Source organism: Tamandua tetradactyla, chromosome 2 (assembly GCF_023851605.1).
Source record: "Tamandua tetradactyla isolate mTamTet1 chromosome 2, mTamTet1.pri, whole genome shotgun sequence".
NCBI lineage: Eukaryota > Metazoa > Chordata > Mammalia > Pilosa > Myrmecophagidae > Tamandua > Tamandua tetradactyla.
The window spans coordinates 157,805,970-157,818,995 of record NC_135328.1 but is presented as its reverse complement, the minus strand read 5'-3'; the positions used below and the strand labels follow the sequence as shown (position 1 = coordinate 157,818,995).

The 13,026-nt window shown below is 47.2% G+C and overlaps 1 protein-coding gene across 1 annotated transcript in view; it reads right to left on the bottom strand.

Moving 5' to 3' along the window:
- The window catches only part of KANK4 (KN motif and ankyrin repeat domains 4), a 78,113-nt gene extending 68,664 nt beyond the window's left edge, over positions 1–9,449 (bottom strand). Inside the window, exon 1 of the mRNA XM_077149455.1 lies at positions 9,234–9,449. The gene's annotated coding sequence lies outside the window, so the exon portion shown is untranslated. The remainder of the gene's footprint in view (positions 1–9,233) is intronic.
- Positions 9,450–13,026: the final 3,577 nt, after the last annotated feature.

Sequence of the window (13,026 nt, the reverse complement as noted above, 5' to 3'; positions counted from 1 at the left end):
CACTAAACTGTAATTATTTATTTGATTCCTTGTCTCCCTTGTTGTGTTGTAAGTTCCTTGTCCAGCACAGAACCTGGCCCAGGGATTCGTCAATACTTATTGGATAGATGAATGGATGGAAAGAAGGAAGAGCAAAAGGAAGGAAAGAAGGAAAGGAAGATGGGAGGGAATGACGAAGGGATGGAGGAAGCTAGGAGGGAAGAAAGAACAGTAACAGATCATAGGCAACCAAGTAATGGTAGGGCCGAGTCCCACTTCTGGCTGAAATTGATGCTGGATCCTTTGTGCTCCAGGCTGAAAGCAGATAATTAGGAATGGCTCCAGCTGTCTTCCCTCTTCCCCCCACTCTCTCCCCCAGGTTTCTGTTTGGCTTCTAGACCCCAGGAACTAGCACAAACTGCTGCTTTTTCTCCTGGTTTTCTGAGCCTAGGGGAAAATGATTTTCTGCATCAGTCAGGCCCAGCTTTAGAGGGATAACTTCAGTTATGATGGATGATGGTGGGTATGAGGCTTCCTCAGAGGCTGGCAGGAAAGCGAACTGGAGAAGCTCCCAGCCGGCCTGCGAATGGGGAAGGGCTTACAACTATTCCTATCAGCCAGAAAATGTGCTTTTTTGAGTCAGGACATGGGGGAGAGGTACACTCTTCTTCAGAAAACCCAAGAAGTGAGACACTGTGCTGGTTATTAGAAAATTCCTTCATGCCTTATTCACTCCCATCTCATCCGACTCTCCCAACCTTCCATACCCCCACCCTCACCCCAATTTCCCTGTTCACAGTCCAGGAGGTTGGGCCAGGACTCCTGGACCCTCTCCCTGTCCCAGACTGGAGGGAACAGCTGGGGTTTCAGGAGAAATGGCAGAGAATCTAGCCTGGTTGACCTTCTCAAAATCTCAGCTGTTCCCTCAAAACAGCAGTTTACGACACCAACCCCACTGACCCCTACAGTGAGATCAGAGGGTTAAACAAAACTCCACCCTGCTCTCCCTCCTCCCCAACAAGTCCTGACGGGAGGAGAGGCCAAGGACACCATTTCCTGGTGGTGGAGGGGGGAGGGGGGGACAGAATTCAGAGCCTCAGAGAACTTACCTTGAAGGCAAATGACCTGGGGGAGAGGTCATCAGGTCCACCCCCTGCCAGGCCCAGCTCCTGGCTGACAATACATTCCAGGGAGTCGCTTGGGAGCAGAACCCCCAGGTCTCCTCCCACCACCCAGACTCAGCATCTAATCAGCAGGAGTGGAGGGGAAGAGACCCCCACACTTTCTTTCCGTGGGCCTCTTTTTCCTCCATTTCCTCTCTGAATGTTCCATCCAGAACCTCTCCCAGGCCCCCGGAGGCTTTCAATCCCCACCACAACACTGAGTCTAAGAATACCCGGCTCTCACTGAGAGCCTTGGGCAGGCCTGGCACACTGGCTCAACAAACCCTTAGTAAACCAGTAAGGTTTATTTTATGCCCTTGAGGGTTCATGCCTATTGTAAAGGCAACAAAAGGAGTTTCAAAACCATTTTATAATTAGAAAGAGAAAACAAAAGTGAAACAAAAACAAAAACAAACAAAATCTTAAAATAAAAGACTACATTTTTTAAATGAAAAAATACTTTTTAAAAATGACCTAACAAGAACCAGCATTCAGCTAGGGAACTCACCAAATACTTCTACAGCTTTAAGAAAAGAAAGGGGGAAGAAAAGCTAATTTTATGGAGTACTTATTACATCCACATGCTTTCGATGCATTATCTCATTTTATCTCTGGGGTATCCAGTAAGACAATCTCCTACTATTCCCATTTTACAGATAAGGAAACTGAGGAATAAGGAGGTGCTACAATGTAATCAAAACTCAGTGCATTCCAGGGTTCCAGGCAGCTGGCCTAGCCGTTGTGGGTTAACAGGTTCCCCTTCTGGGTAACATATCTGCATTTTCACAATAGGTTTCTGGAAAGATCACAGGGTCCAAAGGAATGCGTCTAATGCAGGGAATTTCAGGCCTCAGCCAGTGGGCAGAGGTCTCAGGGCAGGAGGCTTTGGCACCACCAGGCATCACTCAATGGCAGCCACCCCCGGCCTGACAACACAGGGCTCCATTCAGCAGCTGGCAGAGTGGAGGGCATGGGGGCATAGAGAGGAAGAAGAAGATGAGGTCAAGGAAGGCCAGCCCAGGGGTGGGGAGAGTAAGTAACACAGAAGAATGTGATTTCAAGTGCTCGCCACGTGCCCCCTTGCTCCTGAAACGTCAGCCTGCTTGCCAGTGTGGACGAGCCCTCTTGTTGTTAGTGTCAGGGATTCTGCAGCAAGCAGCCTCGAGCTCTCACTCCAGTTCAGTTACCGGCTCTCTGCGTAACCCAGGGCCTGCCGCTGTCCTTGCTGGCCCTCAGTGCCCTACAAAATGGCCGGGGTGGTCTAGGTCATGGAAGGGGGGGGTGTCTCCCCAGCTTAAACGTTATATAACTGCACAGGAGCCCCATGAACCCAACAACTGGGAGGTAGCATTAATAGTGAATGGGGGTGGGGGTGCTCAGGGTTAGGACTGGTGAGAGGAACAAAGAGCCGGGGGCCATAGAAGAGACAAGCTTGGGGTGAGGGGACCCAGAGAGGTATTTAGGAGATTAGGGGTACTGAGAACGGACAGTGGGGCCCTGAAGTGAGGATTGAAGGGTGCCATTCATTTGCTGCCATTTATCAAGGGTCTGTTGGAAAAGACGCCATGCCTGATGGCATCCTGAACACTGAGGCTGTGGAGAGGAAGTTCATCCCCAGAGGAAACAGCCAGGCATGGGTAGCCCTAGTGAATTTCTAAAAGAGGCGAGGGAGTGATGCCTACTGACCCTAGGCCAGGCTTGAAGGTATCAAAAAGCGCCCCCAGAGAAGCTAACCTTTGAAGAAGACGATGGAGACTTCACCCCGTGCAAGAGGAGAGTGGAGACACTCAGAGGGAGAGAACAGTACCCCCAAATGGCTGACGCACGAGTAGAAAGAATATTTACAATTAGGAAGGAGGTATCATTATCTTTGTTTCACAGATACAAAAACTGAGGTTCAGCGTATGCTCAGGCCGAGGTGGCAGAGCATTCTAACCCAGCTCCTCCTGATTCTACAGCTCCTGCTCTTAATTTTTATCCCATTCTGACCTCTGTGGAATGTGTGCATGGGGAGGGGTTAAAGACAGGAGGGGAAGGAAAGAAGAGTAGGAAGAGGCAAAAGGCTAGAGAGCTGAACTGGGAAAACAGGGTGGATAGTAAGCACACTCTTTCCAAAAGAGAAATGGCAGTCTGAGTTTTTCCAAACAGACTGTCGTAGTTTTTAAGATCAAAGAGTTTGGGAATTTGGGCTTAGATCCTAGCTTCAATATTTAAAACCCCTGTGACCTACAGCAATTATTTAACCTCTTAGAACCTCACTTTGCTCACCAATAAAATGGGAATTATAACAGTCAAGCCTTATTGGGTAGTTAGTGAAGACCAAACGACTGTTAAATAATGTTACTATTTTTTTTACCCCCATCCAAATGCAAAGATCCCTCTAAATTGTATATATCTTAACTCCAAATTGAGGACCTTTGTTAGGTGTTTTATAATTCACTAAGTATTTGTACTGGGCACATTCCCAAGTTCCAGCTCCTTCTGGGACCCACAGCCCTTCCTGTCCCAAAAGGCCCAGTTCTGTACCACTGACCCTCCTCTACCCACCCCTCCCATCCGACTGGCCCAGCCCCAAGTTAACCAAAGACCTGCCAAGACATGACCGACCTGGAGAGAAAGCCTTGGCTTCCAGACAACTGAGCTCAGACAATGGGATCCTCTCTGGAATTGGAACTAAGAGACGAAGAGGTAAAGTACCTGGTAGAATAGGGGTGGAATAGTGGGACCAGGGCGGGATTGGTCCTAAGTTGAGCCAATGGTAGATAAACGTGGCGCTGCAAAATGGAGACCAGTGACCTGCTGAACTGCTGGAGCTGCCTGGAGCTCAGAGCCCTGCCACTGTGCCTGGGGGATGCCCGGCCTCATTCCAGCATGCTCTTAGATATCAATAGTGCCTTTATGGCTACTTGCCCCCCCCCCCCATTAGAACCAGCTTAAGGAAGCCTCTGTTTTGTGTAGGAGACGAGCCCTAAGTCAGTATCACCATCACCATTTCACAGATGAGAAAAATGAACTTCAGTGAACTTAAGAGTAACTTGCTCAGGCTCACACAGCAAGTTAAGCGATGAGCCCATTTTTCTTTTTCTCCTCTCCCCCCACCCCCACCTTTTTTTTTGAGGGGTGGGAGGAGTGTGATGCCTTTCATTGTTTATTTATTTAAAATCACACGAAACAATCTCTTAAAATATTCCAACATTACTGACAAAGTGTCCTCCCTTCCCCCACACTCTCTGAATATTGTATCTAGTAAATTTAGACCCTTACCCTACTGGAGTCATCTTCAGCCACCACCATCTAACTCTACATTCCTTCTCTTTTAAACCTTTCTCCGAGAATTGGATGGCTACATTTTCCAAAGGGGAAGAGAGTGGGGGGTAAAGAGGAGCTCATGAACAGGGCACCTGGAAACACTCAGCCCTGTTGCCTGGTGCCCTGCTTACAAAAATCAAAATTGCTTCCACTGAGAGCCGAAGCTCTCTGGGCCGCTGGGCCTGGACTTGCAGAAACCACACTGTCAAGAGGAGTCGGCACTAAAGGCTGTTCTTTTATCTTTGCATGGAGCAATTTTCCCCCAATCCCATATTTCTCTGCTCTCTTGTCACTTGAAGTCAGAGCACCAAACTAGAAATACATACCAGAGGAAATTCTGCAGACACAACGGATCCTTCCCACACAAAGGGGAAAAAAACCACAGCCACATTAAAACAATATCCAACCAATAAGTTTTAATTACTTTTGGAAACAAGAAATGGGGAGGGGGATGAGAATGGGAATTCGTGTTTTCTCCCACAAAACTTGTGTCTCCAGAGAGCGATTTGAGGGGCTGGGCCCCGGACATGGGCCAGACAGTGAGGTGTTCCTTTTAAAAATAGACTTCTTTCCTTTGGAGAAGGAACGCTCGGCCAGCTTCTTCAGACACCACCAATCTATAACTGCCTGCATATCCCATCAACCATCTACTTGAAATTTGGGGGCAGCATTTATTTTATCCCGGAAACTGCCACAGGCCTATTTTTAGTGGGGGTGGGACTTTTCTTTTTTTTAAATCCTACTTTGAAATATTATCTGTGTGAACTGGAAGCTGTTCACAGAAAGACCTTTAGAAGTCTGTTAGCCTAACTCTGAATCTGGGATCTGTAAGATTAGCATCTGAAGCCCAGAGAGGTTAGGGGTCCAGCTGTAAACCACACAGCTAGTTAGCAACAGATTTAGGATTAAATCCCGGGATCCTCCGGCCTACAGGCCTGGGCCTGGTCCCACATTTGTTACTACAGAACAGCAAAAAGTGGTTAACAGCCTGATCTCCAGAGACAGAAAGCTCATTAAATCCCAGTTGTATTGTTTACGAGTTCCATGACTTTGAGCAAGTCACCTAACCTCTTTAAACCTCACTTTCCTCACCTAGAGATTGGGGATTATGACAGCAACTACATCTAGAATCATTGCAAGGACAAAATGTGTCAGTGCTTGACAAAATGCACACTATTCTTATACTGTACTGTTTTGTATGTTTCACATACAAAATTGAGTGGCTTGGCCACTGAAATATGATGATTGTATCCACAGAACAACCCAGAGGAAGGAAAGAAGGAATTGTTAACAAGCCCATTTTACAACGAAGGAAATTAAGTCAGAGATGACATAATTTGTACCAGATCAGAGTTTTAAATGTGAGCAAATTTTCAGCATTGGGAAGTCCTAAATATCTTTTCTACCCTACGTCACCAAGTAAGAATTGAATTAGGAGTAAAAGTTACCTCTTCCCTTTCCCCTGCTGAGTAGAACCACAAATGTACAGACACACACTCCATGACCATTCCTTATAAACCAGGATCAGCACAGTGCCTGGCACAGAGCAGAAAACCAATGCAGTTTTGGCGAATGAGTTAATTACTAAATGCATGAAGATTCTGATCTGCTGATAAGAACGATACAGTCTGAAATAAGTGTCATGTTGCAGAAAGCAGGAGGTAAGCAGGCAAGAGTTCCAGCGGCAGCGAACAAGAAGCCCCATTCTCTCCTTAGCCTGCTCAGTGGAGAAGGAGCTGTTGACAAGGCCCAAAGCTGACCCTCTCATTTCAAAGGTCCCATCCAGAGGGTCTCTCAGCCTGGCCCACATGGCCCTCTCCAGGTCCTGAGAAAAGAATTGGGAAATACACATGGCCCTCCTCCAGCTAAAACAGACAGGCAAAAGGCCAGGGAGATGCCCCATCTATCTTCCTAATTGTCAACTCTGCCTATAATAAGGTATTTCTCCCTGTCACACCTTAGGCTACTGCTGAACTGAAGCAAAACCAAAATATCCATCTTCTGGCCATAAGCACTGGCCTTGACAAAGCACAAGAAATGAAAGGAGGCTGTTTAACTTAAAGAAGCAGAGAGAGCTGGGAAGAGCCCTTCACTGGAAGTTAAGAGGCTGGCGTTAGGGCTCTTAACTAGTTGTGGGTGCTCAGGGAAGTCATTTCTCCTCATTGAGCCTTGGTTTCCTGCAAAATTAGTGCCCAAAGCTCCAGAGATGGGGTCAATGGAAGGATTGGAAGGTCTGTGAATCATGCGATATTCTTTGCAAAATATTTTAGGTCTAGATGCATTTAGAGGAGAGTATTGATAAAAATCTCAAAGGGCTATATGACTCGGCCTCCATTAAAAAAGGTTGAGAAATTCTGGACTGAACAGTTTCCATGCATCAAGGATTTGTTGAGCACCTTTTGCATGTCCTGCTCCGTGTTAGGCACTTGAGACATAAGTATGACAAGAGAGTCCTGCATTTAAGATGCTCAGTGCAGTTGTCACTCACTGTGACTGATGCATGTCTTGGGAGCTTCAGAAACAAAAATGAAGCATTTGACTCTGCCTGGTCTAGAAAGGCCTTCCAGAAAAAAACACTTTAACATTAATGTTGAAGTTGATGGCTAAGTAGACACTCCTTGTGTGAACAAGCAGGAACCGTATTTTTAGACAAAAGAGAGTGTGTGCAAAGACAACGTGTATTCCAGGAATGGCTTGGAGTGTGATGTGTGAGTAGAACAGAGAGGGTGTTCATTGCGGGGTGGGGTTTGGGGTTGGGTGGAAAGAGGCAGCAGAGGAGGCTGGAAAGGCAGGCAGGACCCAGATTAGGAAATGCCATGTGTGCCACCCTAAGGAATTTTACATTGTTGGGCAATGAATTCTTTCTAATTTTAACAGTATAGAATGGGCTACTACTCCCAGCATGTCATATTTCTAAACAGTGGGCAGGGACCTTGGTCAGTTGTGAGCTCAATGGGCAAAAGTAAACAAGGGGAGGAAAGAGCTGCTGCCTTTTGGAACCATGAGTGAGCATGGGGGGTCTGACCAGGGTGCAGGCAGTAAGACTGCTCCCTGTTAGTCTCTCCTTCTTTCTCTCTTTGCACCCAGCCAGTGGACTCCAACTGTCCATTATAATGGAAAAAGGAAGGCCCTGTTTGTCCAGTCAATGGGATGCAGGACTATGGGGGCATGCCCAACTAGACCCTGTTCAGCACTTGCTGAACAAAGGCTTTCAGTCCTTGTACTGGATACTGCTACTGGCCTCAGTGCCCTCTCACATTCTGTTCCCTCTGCCTAGAAGGCTCTACCCAACCCCTTCACCTAGTTAACAACTCCTACAGCCTCCAGGCTGAGTGACCACTAGACTTTTACAGGCTTTCAGGGTACCCTGTCCTCTTCTTCTAAATAATTCAGCACTGTTCAGAATTGTGTATTTATTTCAGTAATTCGATTCATGTCAGTCTTGACCAATGAATTGCAAGCCCCATGAGGCCAGAGAGTGCTTGTTTTGCTCATTTCTGATCCCATTACCTTGCCTTCCGCCAGGCACAGGGTAAATATTTGTTGACTGAATGAAAGTATGGTGCAGATCCCGAGTCATTCTCCAAAACTCTGTGCCCCTGGAAATACATTATAGTCCAGTGGGGAGGAGCTTGGGATATGAGCAGGAGGGCTGGACTTGAGAGGACAGTGTCAGAGGGTACTCTGATATTTCAAGCTTAGGTCTGTGTTCTCCTGTATTGATACTTGGAAGGGCTCTAAGGAATCTCAATTGAATTTATACAGGCAGGTCCCTGGAATTGTATTTAATTCAAGATGCCTTCTCTCTAGGCCTCCACCTGGTCTCTGACTGCATCTGGCCCTCCTTGACCCTATTTAGTCAGGAGGAAAGGACTTTGCTCGGGCCTCAGAGGGTCACTGCATAAGGGGAAGCCAGATCTTCTCCTCTCTATCCTGGAAAAGTCTTCTTGTTGTCCTCCAGACCAGCACCCCAGGGTGCTGGGGAACTAAGACCCTCCATCCCTGCAGCCCTGGCAGATGTCCCTGGTAAGTGTAATTTCAGGCCTGGTGTAAGAGTTGGTATAGAGTTGTGGGCTGGGCTTTCCAACTCCCACATTAAGTAACTGGCCGTTCTGCAGCAACATAGTACTTAGGTTTGACCTTAGGAGGTAAGAGAGGAAGGGGAGCTAACAAACTGGCACGTGAGCTCAGCAAAGCACCCTCAAGTCCTGTGCACTCAGTCCCAAGGCCGTACTCCCCAAGGTCGCAGCCCAGCACAAGTGCTGGAAAGTTCATCCAGGAGTCAAGGGATACCACGGTAGAAATTGAGAGCTGGCTATTGCCAGCCAGAGGAGAGAGACTAAGAGGATGCTCCCGGTAGTCCTAGGGACCGGCGGAGGGCGTCCCCAGCTCCAAAGCTGCTGCCCTTACCACAGCTGGGCGGGGGCTGCATCACCTGAGCGGCAAGGACAACGCGGCCTCTCTCTTCCCAGAACTGGGGCGCCGGGAGCCAGGTCCGGGCAAGCACCGTAATCGGTGCCCGCTCTTGGACTGTCCGAGCAGCCCTGTCAATCCCATTCCCTGCGCTGTCCCGGACCCTAGGCTCCGCGACGGGGGGGCCAGTTAGGTTCCGTGTCGCCGCAGCCTCTGCCTTAAAGGGACCCGGGGACGCGGCACCGGAATAGGGTCGAGGCAAGAGGAGAAGAGCGGAGGGCCGGAATCAAAACCCGGGTCGTGCAGTGTTGGGTGCCGGGACGCCCGGGCCAAACCACTACCTCAGGCAGGGATCGCAGAGCCCCTTACCTTGGCAAGCTGCGGGAGTCCAGCGCGGCTGGTGCGAGGAGCGACCCGACTTTCACCCCGGCTTCGGGGCGCACGCAGCCTCGGGTGCACGGTTTCGGTCCTGGGCGCGCACCCCAAGGCTGGCGCACACTCGTCTTCCGGGGCGCGCACACCCTTCAGGCACCCTCCAGCGTCCGGGGCACACCCACCGCGGCAGGGGCTGCCTGCTGCGGCGCGGATGCGGGTCTAGCCCGGCGTGGTCTGCACAGGCTTCCAACACCGCTCGAATCCGGCTTTCACTAGGGGGAAAAAAAAAGATTCTTGCCGCGGAGCGCGGGCTTTGGTGTGTAGGAAGGGGCAGAATTTCAAAAACGAGGGGAGGATCTTAGACTTGATAAATGCACAAAGCCCTTGGACTGTTCAGAAGAAAACTTTTTGTAAAGAGACCAGAAAACTCCTAATCTGTGTACAGTGCATTTCACATTTCCAGAGGGCTTTCACACACATTTATCTCAGTTCATCTTTACCCACAATAATTAATTAAGTGGGGCATTCCTAGCCCTGTTTCACAGATGGGGAGATAGAGCATCAGACAAGGCAGTAACTTGCCCAAACCAGGACTAAAGCTCAGGGCTGGTACCTGGGAGGCGGTGCACATCGCCAGAGGAATTTTCTAAGTTCAAGAAGAGGGGCAAAAAATAACAGAATTTTTATTTCTCCTTAGTTCTTCCTTTCTCCATTTTATCACCCTTTCCTGGCTAATCCTGTGGCTCCTCTCATTATAGAAATCCTAAATCTTTCAATTCATATTCCCATCTTCCACTGACACAAATCTCTTCAAAATATTTGGATTTCTATCACTAACCTTGATGACCAGCTCACTCTTGCCAGCTGTTATGCACAATAACCCTGCGTAAAGGAGCTAACCCCCCATTTTACAGATGAGGCCAAACAAGGCTGGGAGAGGAAGAGTGCACGGAGCCCCTGGGACTCCAGGTCCTCACCATGCACACCTTTCAAAAGGCCCCACTGGCACAGGGTAATACTTAACCAAAAGCAGCTCATTTTTGATGTTGTGACCCTAAAGGGAGAGATCATTTGGGGCAAGGGACATTTCTGAGACTTTCCTTTTCCAGTTCCTCACAGATATATAGGTAGTTGAACATTTTCACTTCTACCTGGGCTCTACTAGAAGCAAATCGATAGCCCCAGAGCAATAATAAATGGTAACAGAGGCTTGGCCCCACTTTTGGGAAATAATAGGGAGTAGTGGGGACTGTAGTGAACTTGAGAGCAGCTCTAAGCTCCTGCCTAAGTGAAGGGGGCAGTTGCTACTCAGCCTTAGGTGAGTTTTGCATCCAGGGCAAGAAGTTAACATAGTCAGATCTTTTCATTTTTTTTAAGAGGAGTTGACAATTCAGATATTTAAGGGAAGCCAATTCTTTTTTTTTTTTTTGCGTGGGCAGGCACTGGGAATTGAACCTGGGTCTCTGGCATGGCAAGCGAGAACTCTGCCACTGAGCCACCATGGCCCACTTGCCAACTCATTTTTAAAATGCCAAATACTTTACATATAGGTCAACATTTTTTAAGCCAAATGAAATGGGTTTATGGACCAGATTCAATCCACGCACCAGAGTTTTTTGCCTTCAGGTTTTGGGTACTTCACACTATTTCACTTGGGCCTCCCAGTCCCCCATGACATGGAGCCTTTGTGGATTACTAATCTTGATTCTAGAGAAGAGGAAACCCTGGCCCAGGTGGGACTGATGACTAGCCCAAGGTCACCTAAGCTAAGCGGTGGAACTGGAACTGAAAACCAGGCATTTGCACTTCTAGTCCTGAAGCCTTTTTTCCTCTGCATTCCCTCATCTCATTAAAAATCTGTTTCTTGGTTCCTGGGCATTGTGAGCCAAGTTAGGCGTGGGGCTGGCACTGGGGTATGGAGACATAGCACCTTTCCTGGGAAGATGGAGCGAGAGTGCCAGAAGGCTGTCCTCGAAAGCAGGAGCTCAGCCTGATGACTCAGAGAGGAAACTGTATCTTGAGGGTAAAGCTGAGTCAGAGTAATCTTCTCTGAATTGGGGCAACTGGGGCTGCTAAAACAGGGAGAAAAATGGACTAAGCAAATATACCCACTCCTTATCCCTCTGCAAAACCTGAAGCCACCAATACAGAGACACCAGCTTGAGCATTGTCTATTTTTCCTGTCATGCCAGGAAAACAACCAGAGTTAGACTGGAAAGAGGACCCTTTCTGTGGTCCCTGGAAGAGAGGACCCCTTTCAGGCCGAAGTTCTCCTAAAATGTCAGGGTTGAGCACCTTCACTGCAGGAGCCAACCTGTGCCTTTCAAACAGGAGTGGTGATGTTGAAAGCAATTTAGAATAAATGGCATCTGCTGCTGCAGCCTTCAACTTTGTAACCAAAGGACTGAGCAGCAGAGAATGTAGTCCTTTCTGCCCCCACCATTCCCTGGGAGTTTGGGGTGGTATGTGGGAAGATTAACAGTATTCATCATCTAAACATGTGCCAGCACTGAGCTGAATAGTTCACATACATGATCTACAACAAAACTGTGAAATAGCTATTATTCTTCTAAGGAGGATACTGAGGGACAGTGACACTTGCCTGAAGACAACAAAGTTAGTAAATTGGGGGAGTGGGATTCAAACCTGGAAATTGTGGCAGATGTGGAGATGCATAGCTCAGATCCTGCTTCAAGAAGGACTGTCCAGCTCCAGGCAGTGTAGTTAGCTCTTGCAGAATCTGCCTGACTCGTTCAGTGGTGTTTGTTAGTAATGGTTGACGACCAGCTCTCGGGGGTGGGGAAATGTATGTACGCATGCACGTGAATATATGTATGCCCATGATCATCAGTTTATTGTTAATTTTACTAATATAAAGGATGCACAGTATGCAATTTACAAATAATAAAATAATATGCAATACTCTCTGTTGTTTATTCCTTATAGCCAGTTGATTCTCACAGAAAGCATTTGTTGATTTTGCCCACATCTTGTATGCAACCTATGGGTGCAGTTGACAGACAGGCATGGTTCTAACGTAAATGTTGGTTGACATTTTTACTTGCATTAAGGATTAATAGTGAAGTAAAACAACAAAAGATGTATGTCGGACCTTCACTCATGCTTCAGTGTCATGGGTGACTTCTTTGTGAATCAGATAATAGTTTTCAAATACATTGAAGAATATTTCCTCAATTTTTTGTGCTATTTATAATGTAAAGTTTATAGATATGGCACATTTTCAAGTTCAGGCTGCATTATTAACCCTTTATCCTTTACTTTATATCTAGAATACTATACAGGTTTTTGTGTGAACACAGTTATTTCTCTAGGAATACAAAGGCATGATATTGCTGGTCATATGATATACCAAATATTTAACCTTTTTCTTGGTCCATTTAAGAAGATGTTTTTATTTTAGTATTATTATTATTATTTTGCATGGGCAGGCACTGGGAATCGAACCCGGGTCTCTGGTATGGCAGGCGAGAATTCTGCCTGAGAGCATCAGCTCTACCTCATATAGGAACTGCTTAAAAGTTGAAAAAGGCATCAGACTTCAACTAGACATATGAAGGAAACAGACCTGAATAGAGCAGAATACAGCGTAAAGGGCATCAGCCATATTTTAAAACTTCAACTTCCATGTGATACCAAAGGAAGAGATAGTTATTTGGTGCAAAATTTATATTTTGGGTACTGCATTACCTAATTTAAATTGTACAGTCAGTTTAGGTGAACACCATAAGTCCATAGAATCTTGACTAGGGTGTGATCTTGTTGGTTT